Source organism: Theropithecus gelada, chromosome 10, assembly GCF_003255815.1.
Source record: "Theropithecus gelada isolate Dixy chromosome 10, Tgel_1.0, whole genome shotgun sequence".
In the NCBI taxonomy this organism is placed as follows: Eukaryota; Metazoa; Chordata; class Mammalia; order Primates; family Cercopithecidae; genus Theropithecus; species Theropithecus gelada.
Window position 1 is genome coordinate 4,413,042 of NC_037678.1, and position 27,677 is coordinate 4,440,718.

The 27,677-nt window shown below is 43.1% G+C and overlaps 1 protein-coding gene across 2 annotated transcripts in view; it reads right to left on the reverse strand.

The window, feature by feature from the left end:
• The window catches only part of PPARA (peroxisome proliferator activated receptor alpha), a 98,313-nt gene that overhangs the window by 53,125 nt on the left and 17,511 nt on the right, over window positions 1-27,677 (reverse strand). Inside the window, exon 3 of one of the 2 annotated variants that reach the window (XM_025400269.1) lies at window positions 10,498-10,581. The exons of the other annotated variant lie outside the window; for it this stretch is intronic. The gene's annotated coding sequence lies outside the window, so the exon portion shown is untranslated. The remainder of the gene's footprint in view (window positions 1-10,497; window positions 10,582-27,677) is intronic. 2 annotated transcript variants of the gene reach the window in all.

The following is a 27,677-nucleotide window of genomic DNA, read 5'->3' on the forward strand; positions in this document are numbered from 1 at the left end:
ATGTCTATAGAGTAATGGGCACATGGTGCTGCCCCTTCCTCCCTCCTTGCTCTCCCAGCCCCCAGCCCACGCCTTCATCCTTGAATCACGCTCTTCTCCCTGTCCGGCTGGTCTTCTTAAACTATAACATCTACAAAGGCAGGACCACACCTTATTCAAGTGTGTTACACAAATACACCCTTGAATAAATTGAGCTGACCCAGAAAGCGCAGAGGAAGAGGAAAATTAGACTTATGTGAGACCTCACAAGTAACCAAGACAGTGTCTGGGACATGTCAAGGAGTTCGCATTACTTAAAACAAAATGATGCAATGTGCTGCAAATTATTCAAGGTTGGTCGATGGCATCCGGTCTACGAATGTAAGTCTACACTGTCAATCCTGTGGTATCTAAATTCTCAACAAATATGCCACATTGGTTTTAAAGGAAAGAGAAAAGGCCCTTTCCCTTTAACTTCTAGGGACCAACTCAAGGAAGTCAAAATTTCCTCAAGACCAAGAGGAACCAACCAAGTAGAAAGATAATCCCTTCTGCAATAGTCCTATATGCTGAAGGTTAGTTTTGTTTTATGGTTTCAGGGATAAGAGATGGAGATAGATAGATAGATAGATATACTTTTTTTTTTTTGGTGAGACGGAGACACACTTTGTTGCCCAGGCTATAGTGTAGTGGCATGATCTCAGCTTACTGCAACCTCTGCCTCCCGGGTTCAAGTGATTCTCCTGCCTCAGCCTCCCAAGTAGCTGGCATTACAGGCAGCCACCACCATACCTGGCTGATTTTTGTATTTTTAGTAGAGACGGGGTTTTACCATGTTGGTTAGGCTGGTCTTGAACTGCTGACCTCAGGTGATCCACCTGCCTCAGTCTCCCAAAGTGCCGGAATTACAGATGTGAGCCACCGCGCCTGGCCAGAGATGGTATATTTTTAAACCTCTCTCCTTGAGCTTTCTTGTTCAGTTTTTAGATGAAGCCAACAGTATCGTCTTTTGCCAGAGCAGACAAGTTCTGAACGTACTTCGGCTTCTTCAAAGTCTGGTGAAAAGCAGCAACAAAAGAGGGGAACAGGGTCAACCACAGAGTTTTAAAATGAGGGCACTCCAAGTTCAAATGGTCCTCACTCTAGAAAGTTACGAGAAATGGAAGACATTAGCACGTTCTGATGAGAGTCATGTAGAAATACTGCACTCATGAAAAAGGAACAGTATGCTATCAAAAGAGACATTCAGAGAACAAGAACTTTTCTAGGGGATTACAAAACCAATTGCAAACCTAATAGAAGGGTTGGAAGATAATGGCCCCGATCTCACAGAAAGTAGAGTAAAAACAAATGGAACATGGGAGAAGCAAGAGAAGTAAGAGAGGACCAGTCCAGGAGGCAAACTCATCCAAGTAACAAGAGCTCCAAAGAGCAGGAAGCAAGAACACGGAGCAGGGGAAACCACCAACCAATGCATTCAAGATAATTTCTTAGAAACGATGGGCATGAATTTCCAGGTTGCAAGGGCCCACCAGGGGCTCAACAGAATGAATGAATACACACACACAGATGGTCACTCACTGGGAAATTCCAGACGATGCTGGAGACAAAGAGAAGATCCTACAAGCTTTCTGAGAGGGAAAAACATGTTGCACACAAAGGATCCAATAGAAAACTTTTTTTTTTTTTTTTGAGATGGAGTCTTGCTGTCACTTAGGCTGGAATACAGTGATATAATCTCAGCTCACTGCAACCTCCGCCTCTCAGGTTCAAGCAATTCTCATGCCTCAGCCTCCCCAGTAGCTGGGACTACAGGCATGTACCACCACACCCGGCTAATTTTTGTATTTTTTTGTAGAGAAGGGGTTTCACCATATTGGCCAGGCTGGTCTCGAACTCCTGACTTCAGGTAACCCACCTGCCTCGGCCTCCCAAATTGCTGAGATTACAGGTGAGAGCCACTGTGCCTGGCCGAATAGAATACTTTTGGATTTCCCAACAGCAATATGGGAAGTGAAAGACAACAGTTGGAAACCTTCTAAATGTGAGAGGAAACTGGCTTCTGACCCCATAGACTGATATTCAGAGAGGCCCTCCATCAGGTGCAAGGGTAGCAAAGCTCCTGTTTTCCCCATTAGTGTAACTAAAAGGTAACTGTGTCTCTCTCCGAGATTCTGGACTCTGTCTCCCCATGGTACTCGGTACTTCTCTCCTATTGTGGTAATTATTGGTGAACATGGTTTCTTATGATGTTTTAGAAGGTAACTCATGGCACCTTTTCTAGACATCCAACTTGCAGTGGTGTGTTACAGGTTGCTTGTATTTAATTTGCACTGCAATAGTATTGGTTTATAACGAGGAAGTCATCATCAAATCATCATCAGCCATTTTTCAGATCCAACCCTGCAATAAATTAGAGATATTGATAATGATAGTGGTGCCAGCTAACACTTTTTGAGCCCTTATCATATGCCAGGAACTGTCATAAATAAGCACCTAATGCGCATTAACTCACTTCCTGGTAACAGCAACCCCATGAGGCAGGCATTACCATTATGTTTACTTTACAGATGAGAAAACTGAAGCACAGACAGGTTACCACAACATGCCCTGGGGCACAGAACCACCGGAACCAGGTTTTGACCTCAGGCAGCAAGCCTCTAGTTTCTGCTTCTAACTACCACGTTATAATCCTCTGTGTGGTTTGCTGTGTGTCATCTCCCAGTGTGAACGTTTCTCAACTTTACATCCAACCATCAATGATCTAGACATTTGATAATGTAGCTTTTTTTTTTTGAGACAGGGTTTCACTCTTTCACTCAGGCTGGAGGGCCGTGGTGCAATCTCAGCTCAATGCAATACTGACCTCCCAGGCTCAGGTGATCCTCCCACCTCAGCCTCCTGGGTAACTGGGACCACAGGCACACACTACCACACCCAGCTAATTTTTCTATTTTTTGTATAGACAGGGTTTCACTGTGTTGCCCAGGCTGGTCTCAAACTCCTGAACTCAAGTGATCTGCCCTCCTTGGCCCCCCAAAGTGCTGGGACCACAGGCATGAACCATCGCGCCTGACACGATAATCCAGATTCTGAATTACCCACAAGTTGTTGTTTTCCCTTCCCAGTTTATCTGTGTTGAGTAGATGCTCCTCTCAGTGAATATAACTCTCTGTTGGAGTCTTTAGTAAAGTTTAGAGATGAGGGAAAATGTAGTATTATTCTAATGTGTTTTTAAAGCAAAGACTACAAGTTTAAACTAATGACAAATTGAAATATGAGGATTTCCTGAACTCTTGCTGCTCATGCTGCTAAACGAGTGTGTGTTCAGTGGAGAATTACCTGTCTACTCATTTAGCAGATGGAGTCATTTCTGTAAGCATCGCCACATTGGGGCACTAGAGTCTGGATCCTCAGATGAGGATCTCAGAGCCAAGGCCCCAGTTCTAGTGCTTATTCCAAGCCAACTTTTTTTCATTTAAAAAACAGCTTTATGGGCCCAGTGCGGTGGCTCATGCCTGTAATCCCAACACTTTGGGAGGCCAAGGTGGGTGGATCACCTGAGGTCAGGAGTTCAAGACCAGCCTGGCCATCATGGCGAAATCCCGTCTTTACTAAAAATACAAAAATTAGCTGGGCATGGTGGCGTATGCCTGTAGTCTCAGCTACTCAGTAGGCTGAGGCACGAGAATCACTTGAACCCAGGAGGCAGAGGTTGCAGTGAGCTGAGATTGCGCCACTGCACTCCAGCCTGGACGACAGAGCGAGACTCTGTCTCAAAAAAGAAAATAAAAATAAAACAACAAAAGAAACAGCTTTATGGACATGTAACTAGCATACAATAATCTGTACATATTTAAAGTGTACAAATTTGATTTTTTTTTGGCCATATGTATAAACCTGTGAAACCACCATCATAGCCAAGACAGTACACAGACCCATCATCCTCAAAGTGCTCCTGTGCCCATCTAATCTCTCCCCCTTGCCCCTCCATGCCCACTGTCAGTGGTCTGCTTCCTGTCATTACAGATTAGTTTGTATATAAATAGAATAGTTTGTATATATAAATAGTTTTATATAAATAGAATCAAGCAGTATGTATTATACTTGTTTATCCTGGCTTCTTTCACTTTTCACAATTATTTCAGCATTCATCCATGTTGTTATAGGTATTCATAGGTCATTCCTTTTTATTGCAAAGTAATACTCCATTGTATAGATAACCACAGTTTGAGAATGTATTCACCTATTAATGGCATCTGAATTGTTTCCCAGTCTGGGCTATTATAAATAAAGCAGTTATAGACATTCAGGACTAGGTTCTGTATGGAATATATGCTTTCTTTTTTCTTGGCCAAATACTTAGGAGTGGGATTGCCAGATCTCACAGTAGGCGTTTGTTTAACTTTATAAGAAACTGCCTGCTGGGCATGGTGGTTCACGCCTGGAATCCCAGCACTTTGGGAGGCTGAGGTGGGCAGATCATCTGAGGTCAGGAGTTCGAGACCAGCCTGGCCAACGTGGCAAAACCCCATCTCTACTAAAAGTTAAAAAAAAAAAATTAGGCCGGGCGCGGTGGCTCAAGCCTGTAATCCCAGCACTTTGGGAGGCCGAGATGGGCGGATCACGAGGTCAGGAGATCGAGACCATCCTGGCTAACACGGTGAAACCCCGTCTCTACTAAAGAAATACAAAAAATAGCCGGGCGAGGTGGCAGCGCCTGTAGTCCCAGCTACTCGGGAGGCTGAGGCCGGAGAATGGCGTGAACCCAGGAGGCGGAGCTTGCAGTGAGCTGAGATCCGGCCACTGCACTCCAGCCTGGGCGACAGCGCGAGACTCCGTCTCAAAAAAAAAAAAAAAAAAAAAAAATTAGCCAGGTGTGGTGGTACACACTTGTAGTCCCAGCTACTCAGGAGGCTGAGGCAGGAGAATCACTTGATCCCGGTGAAGTAGAACAGGCTTTTCCTAATTTTCCTGTGGCTTTTTCTTTCCACTTGAGGTGTCTGGTGAAGGGGGCCCTCTAACTGCCTTAGGTTCGGCTCGAGTCACTGGAGTCTTACAGTAAGTTGCCAGACAAGGCTAGAACCATTTGGGGCATGTTTGGACTGCGATCATCCAGGAACTGATGTATAGGAACTGATCTGGATGCCCAGGCTGTCCTCCAACTGTGGTCACTACCCTAAATACATGGCCAATCATTTCTCTATCTATTGTCCCGTTGGCCGGCCACCCAACATTAAAAGAAGGCCATTCCACTTCACACAGAATCCTCAATCTTTGGGGGAACAACTTAATTCCATCATCCCCAGCAAAACCTTTCTTAAAATTCTTTAACACGCACTCCAGTTTCTATGCTTTTCCTTCCATCCCGCCCTTTGTGATGCACACTCACTCTCACTTTCGTTCCAGACTGACCAGACTGGGTCCTATTACGGGAGTTTCAGGTGCTGCTTAGCTAGGAGAGTACCTTATTCCCGCCACAGCCTGCTGCAGCCATGGGGCAGCTCCTGTCAGCCGTATGCAATGCCCTAGTTCTGGTCAATCCCACACTTGCCTCAGAGCGCACAGTCCATGCTAAGAGATCTGTCTCCCCATGTCACGCCCCGTATTGGTCCCTCCCAGAACCATCTCTTTCACACAACTCCCTGCTCCCAGTTCCCAATCCTTAGTCAAGGCAGCAAGCCACTCTTGCCACTTTTGGTTTCTTTCCTGACCAACTTAGCAAGTCATTCTCACATCCTGCATTGGCTAAGGTGTAAGTTTCATCCGAATCGGTTAGCTACTCTCACTGTCCCCAGCCCCTCTGGGTCTAGGCAACATGGTGAAACCCTGTCATCCAAATTGGTGAGCTACTCTCGCCATCCCCAGCCCCTGCTGGAACCATCCTGCAACCCCTTTATAGGTTCCATTGCACTGTCTGGGAAAGACACCAGGATGCAGGAAAGCCGATCTCCTTTCCGGGCTGAAGTCCTCCTGTTGGTACCAAGGGTCCCAGGCCTCCCTCGACCTGGGGCTCCAGTCCCACAGGCAAGGCAGACAGAAAATCTGCCATCTCCAATCCTGGACGAGCCCCCATAAAATGTAGTGGGAAATCAGAGAACTGGAATGATTGATGGGGTTCAGGAGGATTTAGTTAAGGTGTACACTGGCTCAGTGGACTTGCATCCAGAAAATCTGAGCACCAAACAAAGAAGGCAAGTGCCTTTTATGCATCTTGAGGTGGTAAATATGTGAGGCAGGAAGCAAGCATACAGAAGTGAGAATAGGCCGGGCGCGGTGGCTCAAGCCTGTAATCCCAGCACTTTGGGAGGCCGAGACGGGCGGATCACGAGGTCAGGAGATCGAGACCATCCTGGCTAACACGGTGAAACCCCGTCTCTACTAAAATACAAAAAAAATTAGCCGGGCGAGGTGGCGGGCGCCTGTACTCCCAGCTACTCGGGAGGCTAAGGCAGGAGAATGGTGTGAACCCGGGAGGCGGGGCTTGCAGTGAGCTGAGATCCGGCCACTGCACTCCAGCCTGGGCAACAGAGCCAGACTCCGTCTCAAAAAAAAAAAAAAAAAAAAAGAAGTGAGAATAAAGGCCATTACCATCTTGTAATATTCTTCTGACATGCCTTACATCTTAAGAAAAACATGTTTTGCAGCTTAAGCTTACCTGCCTTGTGAACTTGCAGCTGTGTGGGAAAAACAGGAATTTACAGAATTTACAAAATATGTGGAGGTTAGATAAGGTTAATGTTTCACACAAGGAAAATTAATATTCTTTCTTAACTCTAACTTCAGTCGGGGGTGGTTACTTAAAGCCTTTCAGTCTGAGCCTAAACAGCATTCTTATTAAAGAAACCATCATTATTTCTATTATTATTAATGCTATTGTTACCTTTATTATCATTTTTCTACTTCACTGGGAGGCAGAGGTTGCAGTGAGCCGAGATCGTGACGGAAGGAAGGAAGGAAGGAAGGAAGGAAGGAAGGAAGGAAGGAAGGAAGGAAGGAAGGAAGGAAGGAGGGAGGGAGGGAGGGAGGGAGGGAGAGAGGGAAGGAAGGAAGGAAGGAGAAGAAAAGAAAGAAAGAAAGAAAGAAAGAAAGAAAGAAAGAAAGAAAGAAAGAAAGAAAGAAAGAAAGAGAGAGAGAGAAAGAGAGAGAAGGAAAGAAGGAAAGAAAGAAAGAAAGAAAGAGAAGGAAAGAAAGAAAGAAAGAAAGAAAGAAAGAAAGAAAGAAACAAACAAACANAGAGAAGGAAAGAAAGAAAGAAAGAAAGAAAGAAAGAAAGAAAGAAACAAACAAACAAACAAACAAACAAACAGCCAACCTGTTTTTCAATGTGTTTGTATCATTTTACCTTCCTATCAGCAGGGATGAGAGTTCTAGTTCCTGCACATCATGGCTAATGTTTGGTATGGTCAACCTTTCTAATTTTGGCCATTCACATGGGCATGTAGTGGTATCATACCACCACTGTGTAAGTTGTAAAACATTAGCATGGGGACTGCAGGTTTCATCTGCATTGCCCTGATGACTGATAACATTGAGAATTTTTCACATGCTTATTTGCTATTCATCTATCTTCTTTGATGATGTGTTTGTTCAGATCTCTTGCCCATTTTTAAAACTGGGTTATTTTCTTTCAGGTGAGTTTTGAGACTTCTTTCTGTCTTCCAGCTACAATACCTGTTTCAGGCAAATACTTTTTGAATATTTCTTCCCAATGTGTAACTTGTGTTTTCATTCTCCTAAAACTGTCTTTTAAACAGTAAAAGTTTCATTTTGATGAAGTTCAATTTATTGATTTTTTTCTTTATACATAGATTGTGTTCTTGGTGTCATATCTATAAAATCTTTGCCTAACCCAAGGTCACAAAGATTTTTCTCCTGTGTTTTCTTCTAGAAGTTTTATAATTTTACGTTTTACCTTTAGATCTCTGATCTATTTTGAGTTAATTTTTGTGTAAGACATGAGGCATGGGTCTAAGTTCATTTGGGGCACATGGATAACCAATCGCACCAGCACTATTTATTGAAAAGACTGTCCTTTCTCTACCAAATTGCCTTTGTACCTCTGTCAAAATCCAGTTGTTTTCTTAAGTAAGAAATGAATGTGGGGTGGCCGGGCGCAGTGGCTCATTCCTATAATCCCAGCACTTTGGGAGGCCGAGATGGGCAGATCACGAGGTCAGGAGATTGAGACCGTCCTGGCTAACATGGTGAAACCCTGACTCTACTGAAAAAAATACAAAGAAAATTATCTGGGTGTGGTGGCGGGCACCTGTAGTCCCAGCTACTCAGGAGGCTGAGGCAGGAGAATGGCGTGAATCTGGAAGGCAGAGCTTGTAGTGAGCTGAGATCAAGCTGCTGCACTCCAGCCTGGGCAACAGAGCGAGACTCCGTCTCAAAAAAAAAAAAAAAAATGAATGTGGGATTTAATCAAATGCTTTTTCTGCATCTACTAAGATGATCATATGGTTTTTCTTTTTCATCCTGTTAACATGGTGAGTTGCATTAATTTTTTATTATCAAGTCATTTGGCATTTCCTGGGATGAACCCTACTGGTTATGTGTAATATATGCTGTACTTTGAATGTGTCCCCCAAATTTCATGTGCTGGAAACTTAGTTTCCAAATTCACATGTTGACAGCATTTGAAGGTAGCCTTTGGGAGGATTATAAGATTATCAGGGTGCGGTTCCCATGATAGGACTGGTGACTTTATAAGAAGAGGAAGACAGCCCTGAGCTGACAGGCTCTTTGCCTTGCTTCACGTCACGATCCAGCAGGAAGGCCCTAACCAGATGCCAGCACCATGCTCAAGGACTCATTAGGTACATACCTGAAATTCCGATCTATCTCACTGTATATACATCTGAGATTCTGATCTATCTCACTGTGTATACACCCAAGCTTCTGATCTATCTCATTGGTACATACCTGATATTCTGATATGGCTTCTTGTGTTTATGCCCAAGATTCTGATATACCTTCCTCTCCTAACAAACACTCAAATTCCTGCACTGTTCCTGGCTCTGTGTGAGCACCAGGCACCCTTCTTGGCTGGCACAAGTGCTGGGCACTGTTCCTTCTAATCCTCTCAGATGCTTCTTTAACTGGCCTCAAGTAGTTTTGCTCACATGCATGCACCAAGCAGTACTTTGGTAGATCTCTGGAGTCCCTCTGTATATGGCTTGCACCTCTAATACTTTGCCTTGGATAATCTACACACCATGGTCTCCCTGGACTCTCAGCTCTATTTTGTCAACTGAGGAAGTCTGCCAAGATCTGCCTCAGTTTCCCCTCTCCCTGCACTGCAGTCTGGAAACGCTCTCAAGCCACACCTCTCACCTTGTTTGTCTTACAACCATCAGTGCCCTTCACTGCCTGATATCCAGCATCTTGAAGAACACTGTTTCATGTATTTGTATGGAGGTTTGGTTGTCTCAGATGAGAAGGTAAGTCAGTGCCTGTTATACTATCCTGGACAAGGGAGTCTGTAATTTCTATAGGCATAATAAATTGGTTACAAGGCCACAGACAGTATATTTCTTAATCGTTTAAAACTCATGTCACCTTCTGACAGATAGAAATATTTCATGTTTTCCTTTAATATTGTTTTAAATTTCAAAGCAGATGAACTGTTAGACTATACTTTTGAAATCTACCACCTCCTTACGAGTCCTAAAATGCCTCTTTGGGTATGTGCCTGAGGTTCTGATACAGCTCCTTGGCTATATGCCCTAGACTGTGATAGATCTCCTTAGATCTATACCCAAAATTCTGCTATACCTCCCTGGGTAGAAACCTGAGATCCTGATATAAATCCTTAGCTAGATACTTGAAGCCCTAATATGCCTTCTTGAGTATGTACCTGAGACTCTGCTACACCTCTTTGGGTAAATACCCGAGATTCTGATATACCTCACTGGTTACATACCTGAGGTTCTCATCTGTCTCACTGGGTACACACCTGAGGTTCTGACCTGTCTCACCAGGTACATGCCTAAGGTTCTGATCTATCTCATTGGTGTACACCTGAGGTTCTGATATGGCTCCTTAGTTTATGCCCAAGATTCTGATACGCTGCTCTCTCTTCACAAAAACTCAAATCCCTGCTGCAACTCAATACTGGGATGCATTCCAAAACTAAGACTATCTAAGACTGTTTGAAGTTCACTTTGAATCTTGGAGGATATGATACTTTTTTTTTTTTTTTTGAGGTGGATTCTTGTTCTGTTGTCCAGGCTGGACTGCAGTGGCATGATCTCGGCTCACTGCAACTTCTGCCTCCCGGGTTCAAGCAATTCTCCTACCTCAGCCTCCAATACTATCAAATTTTCACACAAAATATTGTCATCAGTCCTGACATAGACATAATGTTAGGATTAATTAATGTTCAATAAAATAGTAAAGGAAGAACTCTAATAGGCTACTAAACAGATTCTTTTTAAAAGTGTTAAAAGGATCACCTAATGATAACAGAATTCATCCACTAGGAAGACATGATGGTCCTAAATGTGTATGTACCTCTTATCTATGAAGCAGGAAGTAAGTCCTCACCTGACACTGAATCTGCTGGCACTTTGGTCTTGAACTTCCCAGTCTCCAGAACTGAGAGAAATTTCTGTTGTTTATAAATCACCCAGTTTATGGTATTTTGTTGTAGCAGCTTGAATGGACTAAGACACCACTCAACAACCAGAATATACTTTTTTCCCTAAAAGCCCATGGAACATTCACCTAGACAGACCACGTCTTTGGCCATTAAACAAACCTCAACAAATAAAATAATTTTCAATTTAAAAGAATTGAAGCCATACAGAGTATATAATCTAATAACAATGAACTTAAATGATAATAACAGAAAAACAATAGGACCATCTCTAAATGTTTTAAAATTCAACAATACACTTCTAAATAATCCATGGGTCAAGAGTAAGTCTCAAGGAAAATTTAAAATACATAGAACTGGGCTGGCAATGGTAGCTCACACCTGTAATCCAAGTACTTTGGGAGGCTGAGGCAGGTGGATCACCTGAGATCAGGAGTTTGAGACCAGCCTGGCTAACATGGTGAAACTCCGTCTCTACTAAAAATACAAAAATTAACCAGGTGTGGCGGTGCACACCTGTAATCCCAGTTACCTGGGAGGCTGAGACAGGAGGATTGTTTGAACCCAGGAGGCAGACATTGCAGTGAGTTGAGATCGCGCCGTTGCACTTCAGCCTGGGTGACACAGCGAGACCGTCTCAAAAAAAAAAAAAAAAAAAAACACCAAAAAAAAAACCCCCGAAACAAAAAACATCAAAAAACAAAAAACAGAACTGAATGAAAATAAAGCTACAACATACAACAATATATGGGATGTGGCAAGAGCAGTACCGAGAGAGAAATTTGTATTACTAAATGTTTGCAAGAGAGAAGATGAACAATCTCAAAACAATAATCTAAATTCCTACATCAAGAAACTAGAAAAATAATAGCAAAATAGACCAAAGCAAACAGAAGGAAGGAAATAATAAAGAAGAACAATCAATGAAATGGAAATCGAGAGAACAATCGAGAGAATAAATGAAACGAAAAGCTGGTTTTTGAAAAAAAAAAAATTAAAATTGATAAAACTGCAGCAAAACTGACAAAAATAAAAACAGACAAGACATAAATCACCAACATCAAGAATGAAACAGGATATTACTACAGATCCTGCAATCAGTATAAGAAACTATACAAACAAATTTGAGCTAGTGAATTCTACAAATAAGAAATAGATCAATTACTCAAAAGCTACTAACTACCCAATTTAACCAAGATAAAATAGTTTTAATAGCTTTATAACCATTTAAAAGTTGAATCTGTGATTTTAAAATCTCTTAAAAAATAAATTCCCAGGCCCAGACGGAAGAATTCTACCAAACACGTAAAGAAGAAATACCACCACACCAGTTGTATATAATCTCTTCCAAAGAAAAGTGGAAGAGGAGGAAATACTTCCCAATTTATTTTCATGAAACTAATATTACTCTGACAACAAAATTCGACAAAGCCAATAGAAAATAGAGAAAACTACAGACCAATTTTGCTCAAGAACTTAGACATGAAAGTATTCAACAAAATATGAACAAATCAAATCCAACAATGTATAAAAAGAATTATTTACCATGACCAACTAAGACTCATTCCAGGTACGCAAGGCTACTTTAACATTGGAAAATCAATCAATGTAATCCACCATGTCAACAGGCTATAGAAGAAAAATCATTTGATCATACTCATTGACACAGAAAAGGTATTTGACAAACTATAATACCCACTCATGATAAAAACTCTCAACATGTTTGGAAAAGCTTTCTCTCAACTAGAAAAAGAACATCTGCAAAAACCTACAGCTAACGTATCCTCAACAAAGAAAGACTGAATGTTTTCCCAGTAAGATCAGGAGCAGGGCCAGGATATCCACCTTCACCACTCTTCCTCAACATAGTGATGGAAGTTCTAACTACTGTAATAAGGCAGGAATAAAAGGCACATCGATAAGAAGAAAGAAATGAAAGTCCCTACTGGCAATGACATGAAAATCCTTAGGAATCTACAAAAACCCTCTTGGAACTAAGAAATGAATACAGCAAGACTGTAAGATCAGCATGCAAAAATAAATTGCATTTCTGTCTACTAACAACAAACATGCAGACATAAAAGTTAAAAACAACAATGTCATTTGCAGTCACTCCACAGAAAATGAAATACTTAGGCATTTATTACCTAACAAAACATATATAGGGATCTGTTACTGAAAATTACAAAATGCTGATGGAAAAAAATCAAAGAAAGCTGGGTGTGATGGCTCATGCCTATAATCCCAGCACTTTGGGAGGATCCCTTAAGGCCATGAGTTTAAGACCAGCTTGGGCAACAAACGAGACCCCATCTCTACAAAATAAATAAATAAATAAATAGGAAAAAAAATTAGCCAGGTGTGGTAGAGTGTACCTGTAGCTCCAGTTACTCAGGAGACTGACGCAGGAGGGTTACTTCAGCCCAAGAGGTCAAGGCTGCAGTGAGCCACGATCATACCACTGTACTCCAGCCTGGGTGAGGGAGTGAGATCCTGCCTCAAATTAAAAAAAAAAAAAAAAAAAAAAAAATCAAAAAAGAAACTACCATGCTCATGGACTGAAAGACTCAACATAATAAAGACGTTAATTCTCCTCAAGTTGATCTGTAGGTTTAGTGTAATTCCTATCAAAATCCAGTAATAGTTTTTATAGATATAGATAAGCTTACCCTTAAATTTACACAGAAAAGCATGGCACAAGCCCTATAAGGGCTAAAACAATCAGCAAAGAAGTATAAAGTGGCAGAAACCACTCTACTTAATAGTCAGACCTACTCAGTAATAAAGACAGTGTGGTACTGGTGAAGGAATAGACACAGACATCAATGGAACAGACTAAAAACCCTGAAACAGATCAACACAAATAGGCCCAACTGATTTTGGACAGAGGTGCAAAATTTCGTAAGGAATGATAACCTTTCAAAAACTGCTGCTGGAGCAACTCGATATCCATTGGGGTAGCAGGAGAAGAACCTCAAACTAAGTCTTACATCCTAAAAATAATTAATTTAAAATGGATCATGGACCTAAATATCTGACAAAGGACAGTATCTTGCATATGTAAACATTTTCAAAACTGAACAATAAAAAAACCCCCAAACAATCCAATTAGAAAATGAGCAAAAGACGTGAAGAGACATTTTGCTCACGAGGATACACAAACGGCAGATAAGTACATGAAAAGATATTTAACACCATAAGCCACTGGGGAAAGGCAAACTAGAACCACGATGAGATATCACTGCACACCTATCAAATGGCTAAAATAAAGAATAGTGATAACACCAAATGCTGGAAAGGACATAGACAAATAGGTCACTCATACATTCCTGGTGGGAATGTAAAATAGTACAGCCACTCTAGAAAAGTTTGGCAGTTTTAAAAAATAAAACTAAACATGAAACTACCATATGATCCAGCAAGTACACTCTTGGGCAGTTATCCGAGTGAAATGAAACTTATGTTCACACAAAAACTTGTATATACACCAAAAGAACAGATAACAAATAAAGGCAAATAAATTGGACTCAAAATTTAAAGCTTTTGTGCCACAAACACTACCATTAAGAAAGTGAAAAGACAACCCACAAAAATGGGAGAAAAAGGCTGGGTGCGGTGGCTCATGCCTGTAATCCCAGCACTTTGGGAGGCTGAGGCGGGTGGATCACAAGGTCAGGAGTTCGAGACCAGCCTGACCAACAGGGTGAAACCCCGTCTCTACTAAAAATACAAAACAGTAGCCGGGCATGGTGGCATGTGCCTGTAGTGCCAGCTACTCAGGAGGCTGAGGCCGCAGAATCGCTTGAACCAGGGAGCTGGAGGTTGCAGTGAGCTGAGGTTGTGCCATTGCACTCCAGCCTGGGCGACAGAGCAAGACTCCATGTCAAAGAAAAAAAAAAAAAAGGAGAAAATATTTACAAATCATATCTCTGATAAGGGACTTGTATCAGAATGTATAAAGAACTCTTAAACTCAACAATAAAAATATAACTATCTCAATTTAAAAATGGACTAAGGATTTGAATAGACATTTTTCTAAAGAAGATATACAAATGGCCAATAACCACATGAAAAGGAGCTGAGTGTCACTGGTCATTAGGGAAATGCAAATCAAAACCAGAATGAAACACCACTTCACACCCACTGGAATGGCTATAATTCAGACTCCATCTCAAAATAAATTAATTAATTAATTAACTAATTAAAAAGACAGACAATAACAAGTGCTGACAGAGATGTGGAGAAATTAGAACCTTCACATGTTGCCAGTGGGAAATGGCATAGGCTTTTGGAACAGTCTGGCAGTCCTCAAGAAGTTAAACATAGATTCACTATATGACCCGTAATTCCACTCCTAAAGAAATGAAACAGGCCGGGTGCAGTGGCTCACGCCTATAATCCCAGCACTTTGGGAGTCTGAGGTGGGTGGATCACTTGAGGTCAGAAATTCGAGACCAGCCTGGTCAACATGGTGAAACCTTATCTCTACTAAAAAGACAAAAAATTAGCTGGGCGTGGTGGCATGTGTCTGTAATCCCAGCTATTGGGGAGGCTAAGGCAGGAGAATCACTCAAACCTGGGAGGTGGAGATTGCAGTGAGCTGAGATCACGACACTGCACTCCAGTGGGTGACAGAATGAGAGACCCTGTCTCAGAAAGAAAGAAAGAAAGAAAGAGAGAGAGAGAGAGAGAGAGAAAGAAATGAAAACATACATCTACACAAAAACTTGTATGTGAATGTTCATAGAAGCATTCTTCGTAATAACCAGAAAGTTAAAACACAATGTCCACAACTAAAAATTGGATAAATAATATGTGTTATATCCATACAATAGAACGTTTTTGGCAATAAAAAGAAATAAAGTACTGATACATGCTAAAACATGGATGACCCTTGGAAATATTATGCAAAATGAAAAAAAGGTAGTCACAAAAGACTACATATTGTGTGATTCCATTATATGAAATGTCCGGAATAGGCAAATTGTAGAGACAGAAAGTAGATGAGTGGTTGTCTAGGGCTAGATGGGGGAAGGGAGGAGATTTGGAAGGAACAGGCAGTGATTACTAATGGCTACGGGGTTTCTTTCAGAGGCAATGAATATGTTTGCATCCATTGGAGGACATCTAAGTTGCAGTGATGGTTTGGTTACACACTCTTGTGAGTGTACCAAAAGCTATGGCATATACATTGTAAATCAATGTCATATGGTATACAATCTACATATCTCTTATTTCTTTCTTTCTTTCCTTCCTTCCTTCTTTCCTTCCTTCCTTCTTTGCTTCTTTCTTGTCTTCCTTCCCTCCTTCCCTTCCCTCCCTCCCTCCTTCTTCCTTCCTTCTTTCCTTCCTTCCTTCCTTCCTTCCTTCTTTCCTTCTTTCCTTCTTTCTTTCTTTCTTTCTTTCTTTCTTTCGAGACAGAGTCTCACTCTGTGGCCCAGGCTGCAGTGCCGTGGCATGATCTTGGCGCATTGTAACCTCCACCTCCTGGGTTCAAGTGATTCTCCTGCCTCAGCCTCCAGAGCAGCTGGGATTGCAGGCGCATGCCAACATGCTTGGCTAATTTTTGTATTTTTAGTAGAGACGGGGTTTTGCCATGTTGGCCAGGCTGGTCTCAAACTGCTGACTTCCAGTGATCCACCTGCCTTGGCCTCCCAAAGTGCTGAGATTACAGGCATGAGCCACTGAGCGTGACCCTGTAATTTACATTTCTATCTATCTATCTATCTATCTATCTATCTATCTATCTATCTATCTATCTATCTATCTATCAATGAATGACTCTATCCGTCTGTCCATCCGTCCATCCATCCACCTACCTATCTATGAATGACAGGGTCTTGCTGTGTTGCTCAGGCTGGAGACAGTGGCACAATCTCGCCTGCTTGCAACCTCTGCCTCCTAGGATCAAGCAGACCTCCTACCTCAACCTCTCAAGTACCTAGGATTACAGGCGCACATCACCATGCAGGGCCAATTTTTTAATTTTTGTTGTAGAGTCGGAGTCTCGCTTTGTTACCCAAGCTGGTCTAAAACTTCTGAGCTCAAACCATCCTCCTGCCTCAGCCTTCCAAAGTGTTAGGATTACAGGCGTGAGCCACCGCGCCTGGCTAGAACTGTTTAAAACAAACCAGAAAACCAAGAAACCTGTAAACAAATGTTCACAGCAGCTTGATTCACAGTAACTCCAAACTGGACACAAGCTAGATGTCCTCCAATGGGGTGAACAGTTAAACCATGGCTCCTCCACACCATGGAAATTACTCAGCAATAGAAAGGAATAAACTATGGATGCACCAACAACCTGGATCAATCTCATGAGAATTACCCTGAGTCCCGAAAGGTTATATGCCATATGATTCATTATGTGACATTCTTTTTTTTTTTTTTTTTTTTTTTTTTAAGATGGAGTCTCACTCTGTCACCCAGGCTGGAGTGCAGTGGCATGATTTCGGCTCACTACAAGCTTCGCCTCCCAGTTCACGCCATTCTCCTGCCTCAGCCTCCCAAGTAGCTGGCACTACAGGTGCCCGCCACCATGCCCAGCTAATTTTTTGTATTTTTTAGTAGAGACGGGGTTTCACCATGTTGGCCAAGATGGTCTCGATCTCCTGACCTCGTCGTGATCCACGTGCCTCGGCCTCCCAAAGTGCTGGGATTACAGGCGTAAGCCACCGCGCCCGGCCTATGTGACATTCGTAAAATGACAGAAATGGACAACAGATTAATGACTGGAAAATTAAAAAAGGGATGGGAAGGTAGGAGAGAAGTGGGTTTGGCTATAAAAGGCACCATGACAGCTGATTGGTGATGGAAACATTCGCATCTTGATGGTATCAATGTCAGTCTCCTGACTGTGATATCATCCTCTCGCTTTGCAAGATGTTACCCTTGGGGAAAAGTGGAAAGAGTGCTGGGGATCTCTGTAGTATTTCCTAAAACTGCATGTGAGGCCAAGGTAGGCAGATGACTTGAAGTCAGGAGTTCGAGACCAGCCTGGCCAACAAGGTGAAACCCCATCTCTACTAAAAATATAAAAATGAGCCAGGCAGGGTGCACGCCTATAATCCCAGCTACTCAGGAGGCTGAGGCAGGAGAATCACTTGGATCCAGGAGACAGAGGTTGCAGAGACCTGAGATTGCACCAGTGCACTCCAGCCTGGGTGACAGAATGAGACTCTGTCTCAAAAAAACAAAACAAAACAAAACAAAAACTACAATTATCCAAAAAATGTTTTAAGTTAATTTTTTTAAAGTACTAAAAGGGAGGCAAATTAGGAGTGATTTTTTGTTTGTTTGTTTGTTGTTTGTTTTGAGACAGGGTCTCGCTCTGTTGCCCAGGCTAGAGTACAGTAGTGTGATCACAGCTCACTGAAGCCTCAAACTCCTAGGCTCAAGCAAGCCTCCTACCTCAGCCTTCTGAGTAGCTAGGACTACAGGCATGAACCATGATGCCTGACTAATTTTTTAAATTTCTGTAGAGACAGGGTCTCACTATGTTTCCCAGGCTGTTCTCGAACTCCTGAGCTCAGGTGATCCTACCCCCCTCAGCTTCCCAAAGTGCTGGGATTACAGGAGTGAGTTACTATGTCTGGCCACCAGTGGTATTTTAAGAACAGGTGATCTGTTCTTCATGTTTTCTGCTCTGCAGCTTTCAGAATCCAAACGTGGTAAACATAGCTAGGATACAGAATATATAGAAACTCTTTTATTTATTTGGTTGCCTTTTAACTTTTTATTTGGAAGTACTTTCACTTACAGAAAAGTTGTACCCCAAAAACAGTATAAAGAACACCACAACTTTACCCATATTCACTGGTAGTTACCTATTTAACCATTTGCTTTATTATAACTTCTTTCTTTTTTTTTTTTGAGATGGAGTATCGCTCTGTTGCCAAGCTGCAGTGCAGTGGCACGATCTCGGCTCACTGTAACCTCCGCCTCCTGGGTTCAAGCAATTCTCCTGCCTCAGCCTCCTGAGTAGCTGGGACTACAGACATGCACCACCATGCCCAGCTAATTTTTTGTATTTTAGTAGAGACGGGGTTTCACCATGTTGGCCAGGATGGTATCGATCTCCTGACCTCGTAATCTGCCCGCCTTGGCCTCCCAAAGTGCTGGTATTACAGGCATGAGCCACTGCACCTAGCCCCCAATTTCTTTCTTTATAAGTATGTATGTGGCCGGGCGCGGTGGCTCAAGCCTGTAATCCTAGCACTTTGGGAGGCCGAGACGGGCGGATCACGAGGTCAGAAGATCGAGACCATCCTGACTAACACGGTGAAACCCCGTCTCTACTAAAAAATACAAAAAACTAGCCGGGCAAGGTGGCGGGCGCCTGTAGTCCCAGCTACTCGGGAGGCTGAGGCAGGAGAATGGCGTAAACCCGGGAGGCGGAGCTTGCAGTGAGCTGAGATCCGGCCACTGCACTCCAGCCTGGGCGACAGAGACAGACTCCGTCTCAAAAAAAAAAAAAAAAAAATAAGTATGTATGTATATATGTGTATGTGTGTGTGTATTTGAGGGTGAGTTGCATACATCATGGCCCATTCTCCTAAATACTAAACTATGTGTTTACTGAGAATGGCAGTGTGCTCTTACACAGCACAGAACACTTCACTTCCATAAATGTATCAGATACACTTCAATCTATGATTCATATTCAAATTTTGTTAGTTGACCCAATAATGTCCTTGATGGCATTTTTCCTCCTTCAGTACAAGATGCTGTTTAGAGTCAGATATTACATTTTGTTGTCTTTTCTCTTTTAATCTGAAACATCTCCACAGCTTTTGTCTTTTATGATACTGACATTTTTATGGAATACCATTTCCAAGCTGTCCTCCTCCCTTTTCAAATAGAATGTAGCAGCTGCCTTAGTACAGACGTATAATAACGTATATTGTGACAGATATCTGCATAGAAAAATCCACACTTTATAAGAACCTCTAACTCGAGGTATATCCCATGTCCCATCCTGAAGCTGGGTTCTTAAATAGGCTCCCAGCCTGTCTAGCAACTTGCATGCCCTCCATTTTGCCAGTTTGCCAGCTGGAAATGTGTCCGAGGCTTTCCTATTTGGAACTAGAGGTTCCCACAGCTACATTCCTATTCAACACAACAAATAAAAGAAAACTAAAACCATAACTGTTTTGTGAATCCCCAAATAAGAGAGTGAAAAGAACAGCCACAACGTCTACCTGATAGCATGACTTTAAGCAACTCAACATAATTCAGACATTCAGCAAACGCCGGTAACCATAAACCAAGGACCTTCTGCAAGCGCTGGTTGTAGAACAAATCCTTTTCTGAAGGGACAAAGATGAATGTAACTTAAAGTGACAAGAACACTAAGGGAACAGAAGCAAGCCATTTAAGGGTAAAAATGGAATTTTCTGCTATAAAGTAAAGTTCTGCATAAAAATAAGACAAAACAGGAGATCTAGTAAGAGTTTATTCATAAGACCCCATGCTGAGGATTTCAAGGAGACAGTCACGTTTCTGGGGTAACTGACTATGGGATTGTCCCTCATGGGGCCAAGTAACCTGTCAAAGCAACAAGGCTTCCTACTCAACATGCCCTGTGGCCACCCTGCCAGCCCGAGGGGCTATCTGAAGCCTTGAACAGCTGTCAACATGCCTTGAATCCAACAGGTCCCGACGTGACCTCGGTCCTTTACCTCTGCACAAAGTTACAGCTTATGGTTGTGTTTGGACAGTCTGGTTTGTTTGTTGATCCTTTGGTCTGAAAGGCTGTTTTTTTCTTTTTTTGAGATGGGGTCTCGCTCTCTCACCCAGGCTGGAGTGCAGTGGCACGATCTCAACTCACTGCAACCTCCACCTCCCAGGTTCAAGTGATTCTCCTGCCTCAGCTTCCTGAGTAGCTGGGACTATAGGCGCACGCCACCATACCCAGCTAATTTTTGTATTTTCAGTTTCACCATGTTGGCCAGGCTGGTCTCCAACTCCTGACTTCAGGTGATCCGCCTACCTCGGCATCCCAAAGTGCTGGGATTGCAGGCGTGAGCCACCGCACCTGGCCCAAGGCCGTTTTTTTGTTTTTGTTTTTGTTTTTTTATTACTTGCATTCATACTGTGGTTTCCATCCCAGCTCATGGCATCCTGCCCAGGGCATCACTCCCTCCCTCCTCACCTCCTGCCACAGTCTCCTCCCTCTCCCTTTTCCAAGGTTCTCACGCACGGCTGCCAGGTTCCTCGCCTGGAGGAGAGCCCTGATCACCTCCTGTGGATGGGCTCTTCTCGAGCATGGCTTCCAAGTACCCGGATTCACAGGTAGAGAAACCGACCAGGGACAGGTATCACCCAAGGCCACACGGCTGCTCAGTGGCTGGCTGGAGCTAAGGTCAAGGTCTTCCTACCGCCCAGTGCGGTGGAGCCTTTCCCACTTAGTCAGCTTGCTTGGCTGGGCCGTACCCCTTCAGGCCCCTCTGCAAACCTCAGAGCCACCTACAGCTTCTGCCTGGGCCCTGAAAGCTGTCTGAGGGGGCCTTTTAGCAGCTAGGTCGGAGCATATCCAGTACCCTAAGAAGCCCCCACTGGTCCCCATCCCATGGCCTTTCACACACAACACAAACCAGAGTCCTCACAATGGCCCCGGCCTCCACGAGACTGGTCCTGCCTCTCCCCTGGGACCTCCTGACCTCCTTCTCCTCCTCTCCAGGACACTGCTCCAGTCACACTTCCTGGCTGCTCCTCCCATGAGCCCACCCTGCCGCCCTCCCTGTCAGGATGCTCCCATCCTGATGTCTGCTCCACCTGTTCTCACCTGTTTCCAGCCCTTCCTCAGATGCTAGGTCCTGGCTACCACCTCAGGGAGGCCAGCCTGGACCAGCCTCCTGGCACCCTTGCCCCTTCTGGCACCCCTGACCCACTTGCCCGCTCTGGGCTTGCTCCTCCTACTGTACCTGGAGGCAGCTAACTCACCAGGCCAGCTGCTCCATCACTCCACTCATGACCTGTCTGTCCCTGCCACAGCATCAGCTCTCACAGACGAGGGTGTCATGGGTTTTGTTCATTATGTATCTTAGAACAATGCCTGGTACAGAGAAGGAGCTCAATAAATATCTGATGGAGTTTGAACCAGAATGCATGAATCTTCTCTTCATGTCCCCTTGTAGGCCCTGGACCCTGGCCAAAATAGATGACTCGGCATCTGCCAGCCCCACCCCAGGCTTCCTGGACTCTGTACTTTTCTTTTTTTCCTTTATGAGACAGAGTCTCACTCTGTTGCCCAGGCTGGAGTGCAGTGGCGCAATCTCGGCTCACTGCAACCTCCCCCTCCTGGGTTCAAGCAATTCTCCTGCCTCACCCTCCCAAGCAGCTGGGATTACAGGCACCTGCTACTGTGCCTGGCTAATTTTTGTATTTTTAGTACAGACGGGGTTTTGCCATGTTGGCCAGGCTGGTCTTGAACTCCTGACCTCAGGTGATCCGCCTGTCTCGGCCTCCCAAACTGCTGGGATTACAGGTATGAGCCATTGCACCAGGCCCTGGCCTCTGTACTTTATCCTACTTCTTTCTGCCAGGAATGCATCCCCATTCTACACATTTGGGGGGCGGTACAGGTGCCTTTCCTCCTCAAAGTGCTCAGGATCCCTCCAGGGAAAGGACTTCACCTCTCTTCTGAATCACCACAGCTCTCATTGTGGGTATTGATATATGCCTTTTCTGCTCAACTGACCTGTACCTCTTGGAGGAAGAATTCTTGTCTGTCGTCTTCCTCTCCTACACAAGGCAGATGTTCAGTGAAAATTTACAGAATGAATCTGACATTGGTGCTAAATTCCGAACATTGTTCCCTGTCTTACAAAAACTCAAATCAGGACCGGTGCAGTGGCTCACGCCTGTAATCCCAGCACTTTGGGAGGCTGAGACAGGCTGATCCCTTGAGTCCAGGAGTTTGAGACTAGCCTGGGTGATATGACAAAACCCCGTCTCTACAAAAAAAAAAAATTAGCTGGGCTGTGCATACCTGTGGTCCCAGCTGCTTAGGAAGCCGAGGTAGGTGAATCACTTAAGGCCAGGAGTGAGCCAAAATCATGCCACTGCACTCCAGCCTGGGTGACAGAGTAAGACCCTGTCTCAACAAAACGAAACAACTCCCACCCCCCTGCCACCAAAAACACACTTAAATCATTTTAAGTAACGAACCTATGAAAAGAGCCTGTATATAGTACAAGTATTTAAAGGACAAGGCTGGTTGCAGAACAAATGTTTTTCTAAAAAAAAAAACAAAGATGAATGCAACTTAAAGTGATGAGAATGCTAATGGAACAGAAGCAAGCTGTTTAAGAGAAAAACTGAATTTTCTTGTTAAAAAGTAAAGTTCCTGAAGTGCATCCCGTGACAGCCTGGGAGAGAGTGCACTGAACAGTTTTCGGGCCATTTAAATTGTCTGTAAGTCAGCTCTGTAAAGTCCACATCATTCAAGTAAACATAATCAGGATGCCTACATGTGCTCGGTGTCAGATGTCAGTATCCCTTGTGTGACACATGAGGCCTTTCTTAAGACGACTGACACCTTCCCAATACTGAGTTGTACCTTCCATGAACATAGTATATCCATCTATTTATTTGGGCTATATTTAAGCTCTCTTAATAACATAATCAGTTTTCTGAGTAGAGACCTTACATATCTTTGTCAGATTTATTCCTAGATATAGATACATTATAAATGTAACTTTTAATTAATAAACTTTCTTATTTAGAGCAGTTTTGGGGTTACAGAAAAATTGAGTGGAAAGTACAAAGAAGTCTCATATACCACCTCACTCCCACCACAGTTTCCCTGTTATTAACATCTTGCATTGGTGAGGTAATTTGTTGCCATTGATGAGCCAATATTGACATATTATTGCTAACTGAAGTCCACAGTTTTCATTTTCGCTCTTTGTGTTGTACATTTTATGGGTATTAACAAATGCCTAATAACACGTGTTCATCATTACAGTACCATACAGAATAGTTTGACTGCCCTAAAAATGCCCTGTGTTCCACTTACTCATTCTTCTTTCCCTCCCCGTGAGCCCTTGGCAACCACTGACGCATCTTTTAACTGTCTTCATAGTTTTGCCTTTCCCATAATGTCTAGCATTGGAAGCAGACAGTATATAGCTTTTTCACTTTGAGTTATTTCAGGTATATAATATTTTTGATAATAAGTGGTATTATTTATTATTTGCCAAAATGTTTTCCAAACTGGCTGCTATCATTTTACATTCTCATCAGCAGTGTATGAGAGTTCTTATTCCACATTCTTATGCATATGTGGTCAGACTGCTAAATTACAGCCAGTATTGTGTGTGTGTAGTGATATCTTTCTACCAAGAGAGATGTCGATTAACTTGCATCTCCCTAATGACTAATGAGGGAAACGCACACGAATATCTTTTCATGTGCTTGCTTAACATCCATTCAAACGGACATGACCTTTGTTGAAGAGTTAGTTCATCTTTTGCCCATTTTTAATTGGGCTGCTTGACATCTTATTGAATTATAATAGTTCTTTATATAACCCATATCCAAGTCCTTTGTCAGATATATGTTTTGCAAATATTTTCTCTAAGTCTATGGCTTGACTTTTTATTTAAGTGTTTTCTGATGAGTAAACGTTTCTAATTTTGAGGATGGCTAATTTATTAATTTTTTCTTTTATAGTTTATGCTTTCTTCTTTAAGCGACTGAGTCTTACTCTGTGGCCCAGGCTGGAGTGCAGTGGCATGGTCGTAATTCACTGCAAGCTTCAACTCCTGGGCTCAAGTGATCCTCCTGCTGCAACCTCCTGAGTAGCTAGGACTACAGACATGTGCCACTGTGCCTGGAACAGTTTTTTCTTTTCTTTTTTTTGTAGAGACCCACTCATGTTGCCCAAGCTGCTCTTGGACTCCTGGCCTCAAGCTATCCTCCCACCTCAGTCCCTCAAAGCATTGAGATGACAGGTGTAAGCCAGCATACCTGGCTTAGTTAATGCTTTTTAAATCATGTTTAAGAAATCTTTGCCAAACTCCAAATCACAAGAATTTTCCCATATTTTTTCTTCTGGAGGTTTTATAGTTTTAACTCTTTTTTTTAACATAGGGTCTCACTTTGTCACCCAGTCTGGAGTGCAGTGGTACAATCATGGCTCACTGTAGCCTTGACCTCTCTGGGCTCAGGTGATCCTACCACCTCAGACTCTTGTGTAGCTGGGACTATAGGTGAGTGCCATCAAGCTCAGCTAATTTTTTGATTTTTTTGTAGAGATGGTGTTTTGCTATGTTGCCCATGCTGGTCTTGAACTCCTGGACCCAAGTGATCCACCCACCTTGGCCTCTCAAAGTGCAGGATTACAGGCATGAGCCACTGCACCTGGCCAGTTTTAACTCTTACAATTAGGTGTATGACACATTTCAATAATAATTATTATATGACAATATAATACACTATCATATAATATGATATATATTACATAATATATATTATATATACTATTATTACATAATAGTATAATATAATGATAATAATTATGAGTTTGTAGTGCTGTGAACTGAGGGTTAAGGTTCTTTTTTTTTGTTTTTTTTTGGATGGAGTCTCACTCTGTTGCCCACACTAGAGTGCAGTGGCACGATCTTGGCTTACTGCAAGCTCTGCCTCCCGGGTTCATGCCATTCTCCTGCCTCAGCCTCCTGAGTAGCTGGGACTACAGGCGCCCACCACCACGCCTGGCTAATTTTTTTGTATTTTTAATAGAGACGGGGTTTCACCATGCTAACCAGGATGGTCTCGATCTCCTCACCTCGTGATCCACCCGCCTCGGCCTCCCAAAGTGCTGGGATGACAGGCGTAAGCCAATGCGCCCGGCCAGGTTGAGGTTCTTTTGCATATGGCTATCCAGTTGTTCCAGTATCATTTGTTGAAAAGATCATCTTTTCCCCACTTAAATGACATGGCACTTTGCTGAAAATCAATTGACCCTATATGTGTGGATCTATTTCTGGACTTGCTATTCTGTTCCATTCATCTAATTGTCTATTTTCATATCAATACCATACTGTCTTGATTACTGTAGCTTTATAATAATTCTTTAAATCATGTAGTCTAAGTCCTTCAATTGTGTTGTTCTTTTTCAAAGTTATTTTAGCAACTCAAAGTCCTTTGCATTTCCATATAAACTTTAGAATCAGGTTATCAAATTCTACAAGTAGGCATGCTGAGGTCTGATTCTGATTGCTTTGAATCTCTAGATCATTTTGGGAAGAATCGCCCTCCTAATGATACTGAGTCTTCTGATCCAAGAGCATGTTATAACTTGCCATTTATTTAGGTCTTTTAAAATTTCTCTCAGTAGTGTTTTGTAGATTCCAGTGTACAGGCCTCGCATATTTTATCTCTGAGCATTTCATAATTTTCATGTTTACTTTTTTTTTTTTTTTTTTGAGATGATAGTCTTGCTGTGTCACCCAGGCTGGAGTGCAATGGCACAATCTCAGCTCACTGCAAGCTCTGCCTCCTGGGTTCAAGCGATTCTCCTGTCTCAGCCTCCCCAGTAGCTGGGATTACAGGTGCCCGCCACCACAACCAGCTAAGTTTTGTATTTTTAATAGAGAGGGGGTTTCACCATGTTGGCCAGACTGGTCTTAAACTCCTAACCCCAAATGATCCACCTGCCTCGGCCTCCCAAAGTGCTAGGATTACAGGTATGAGCCACTGCACCCGGCCTGGTATATCCACTTTTATAAAATGCCATGTGGGTTTATCACTGAGAGACAAGGAGGCGACACAACCACACGCTTTGCAGTCTGTGCATGAAACTGACCGACAGATGCTCAGGGACCAATCACAGACCGACTTTGAGAGACGTGATGCAACTGGTCAGTGATCATCATGCACATCTGTTATCTACACTGTGATTTGTAGGCTGAAGAACTGGCGGCAGAGCTTGTACTTCATACAGCACTCACAGTGCACACACCATGGGAGCTGGGATCTGATCTGTATTGTTGGGAGACCACTATAATTTAACTAAACGGTGACAATTAATTTTTCTATTTTTAAAAACAGAGATGGGGTTTCACTATGTTGCCCAGGCTGGTGTCAAACTCCCAGACTCAAGCAATTCACCTCCTTGGCCTCCCAAAGTGCTGGGATTACATGCATGAGCCACTGCAGCCAGTCACTGACTGAAATTTATGCATAATGGAACTGTGCAAAGGGAGGAAAGCCTGCATTTGAAAAATTGTCCTTAAAAATTAGAGGCCTAGGATGAGGCTCTGTTCCTTCAGAAGGATATTCCCTTGCTTCTACCAGGTATTTGAGGTCCTTGCAATCTGAGATCACCTTAATCCAGTCTCAAGGATTGGGCGTAGCTAGAACTGGACTTCAGTCCTTGATTAAGCTGATCTGCTTCCAGGTCACCTGTACTCCTAGGATGGAGTTTTTTTGGGTCCCAATCCAAAGTTTGGGATGTTTACCAGGTTCTTCCCTTCTTAGTAGGCTTTACGTACGAGTGTTTGACTCTAGCCCCTCAAAAGTGCCACTCAGGCCTTAACTGCTTCTTTCATAAATTGGCCAACACCCCTGGGACACAATGGCCCCAAATGTCAAGTTTCCATCTTCTCCAGACCATGGCCTGGCAGTTCTTCATTATCTTGTAAACTCTCCAATTCCTCCACATATGTTTAAAGATTCCGTCCACCTTTGCCAGTTAACTTCCAAACTACTGAGCCACTGTCAGAAATGGAGTTCCCTGGCTGGGTGCAGTGGCTCACACATATAATCCCACCACTTTGGGAGGCCAAGGCAGGAGGATTACCTGAGGTCAGGAGTTTGAGGCCAGCCTAGCCAACATGATGAAATCCCATCTCTACTAAAAACACAAAAACTAGCCAGGTATGGTGGTGGGCACCTGTAGTCCCAGTTTCTCGGGAGGCTGATGTGGGAGAATCACTCGTGACCAGGAGGTGGAGGTTGCAGTGAGCTGAGATTACGCCACTGCACTCCAGCCTGGGCAACAGAGTGAAACTCTGTCTCAAAAAAATTAAATAAACAAATGAAAATAAATGAAAATTTAAAAAAAGAAATGGAGTTCCCATCTTAA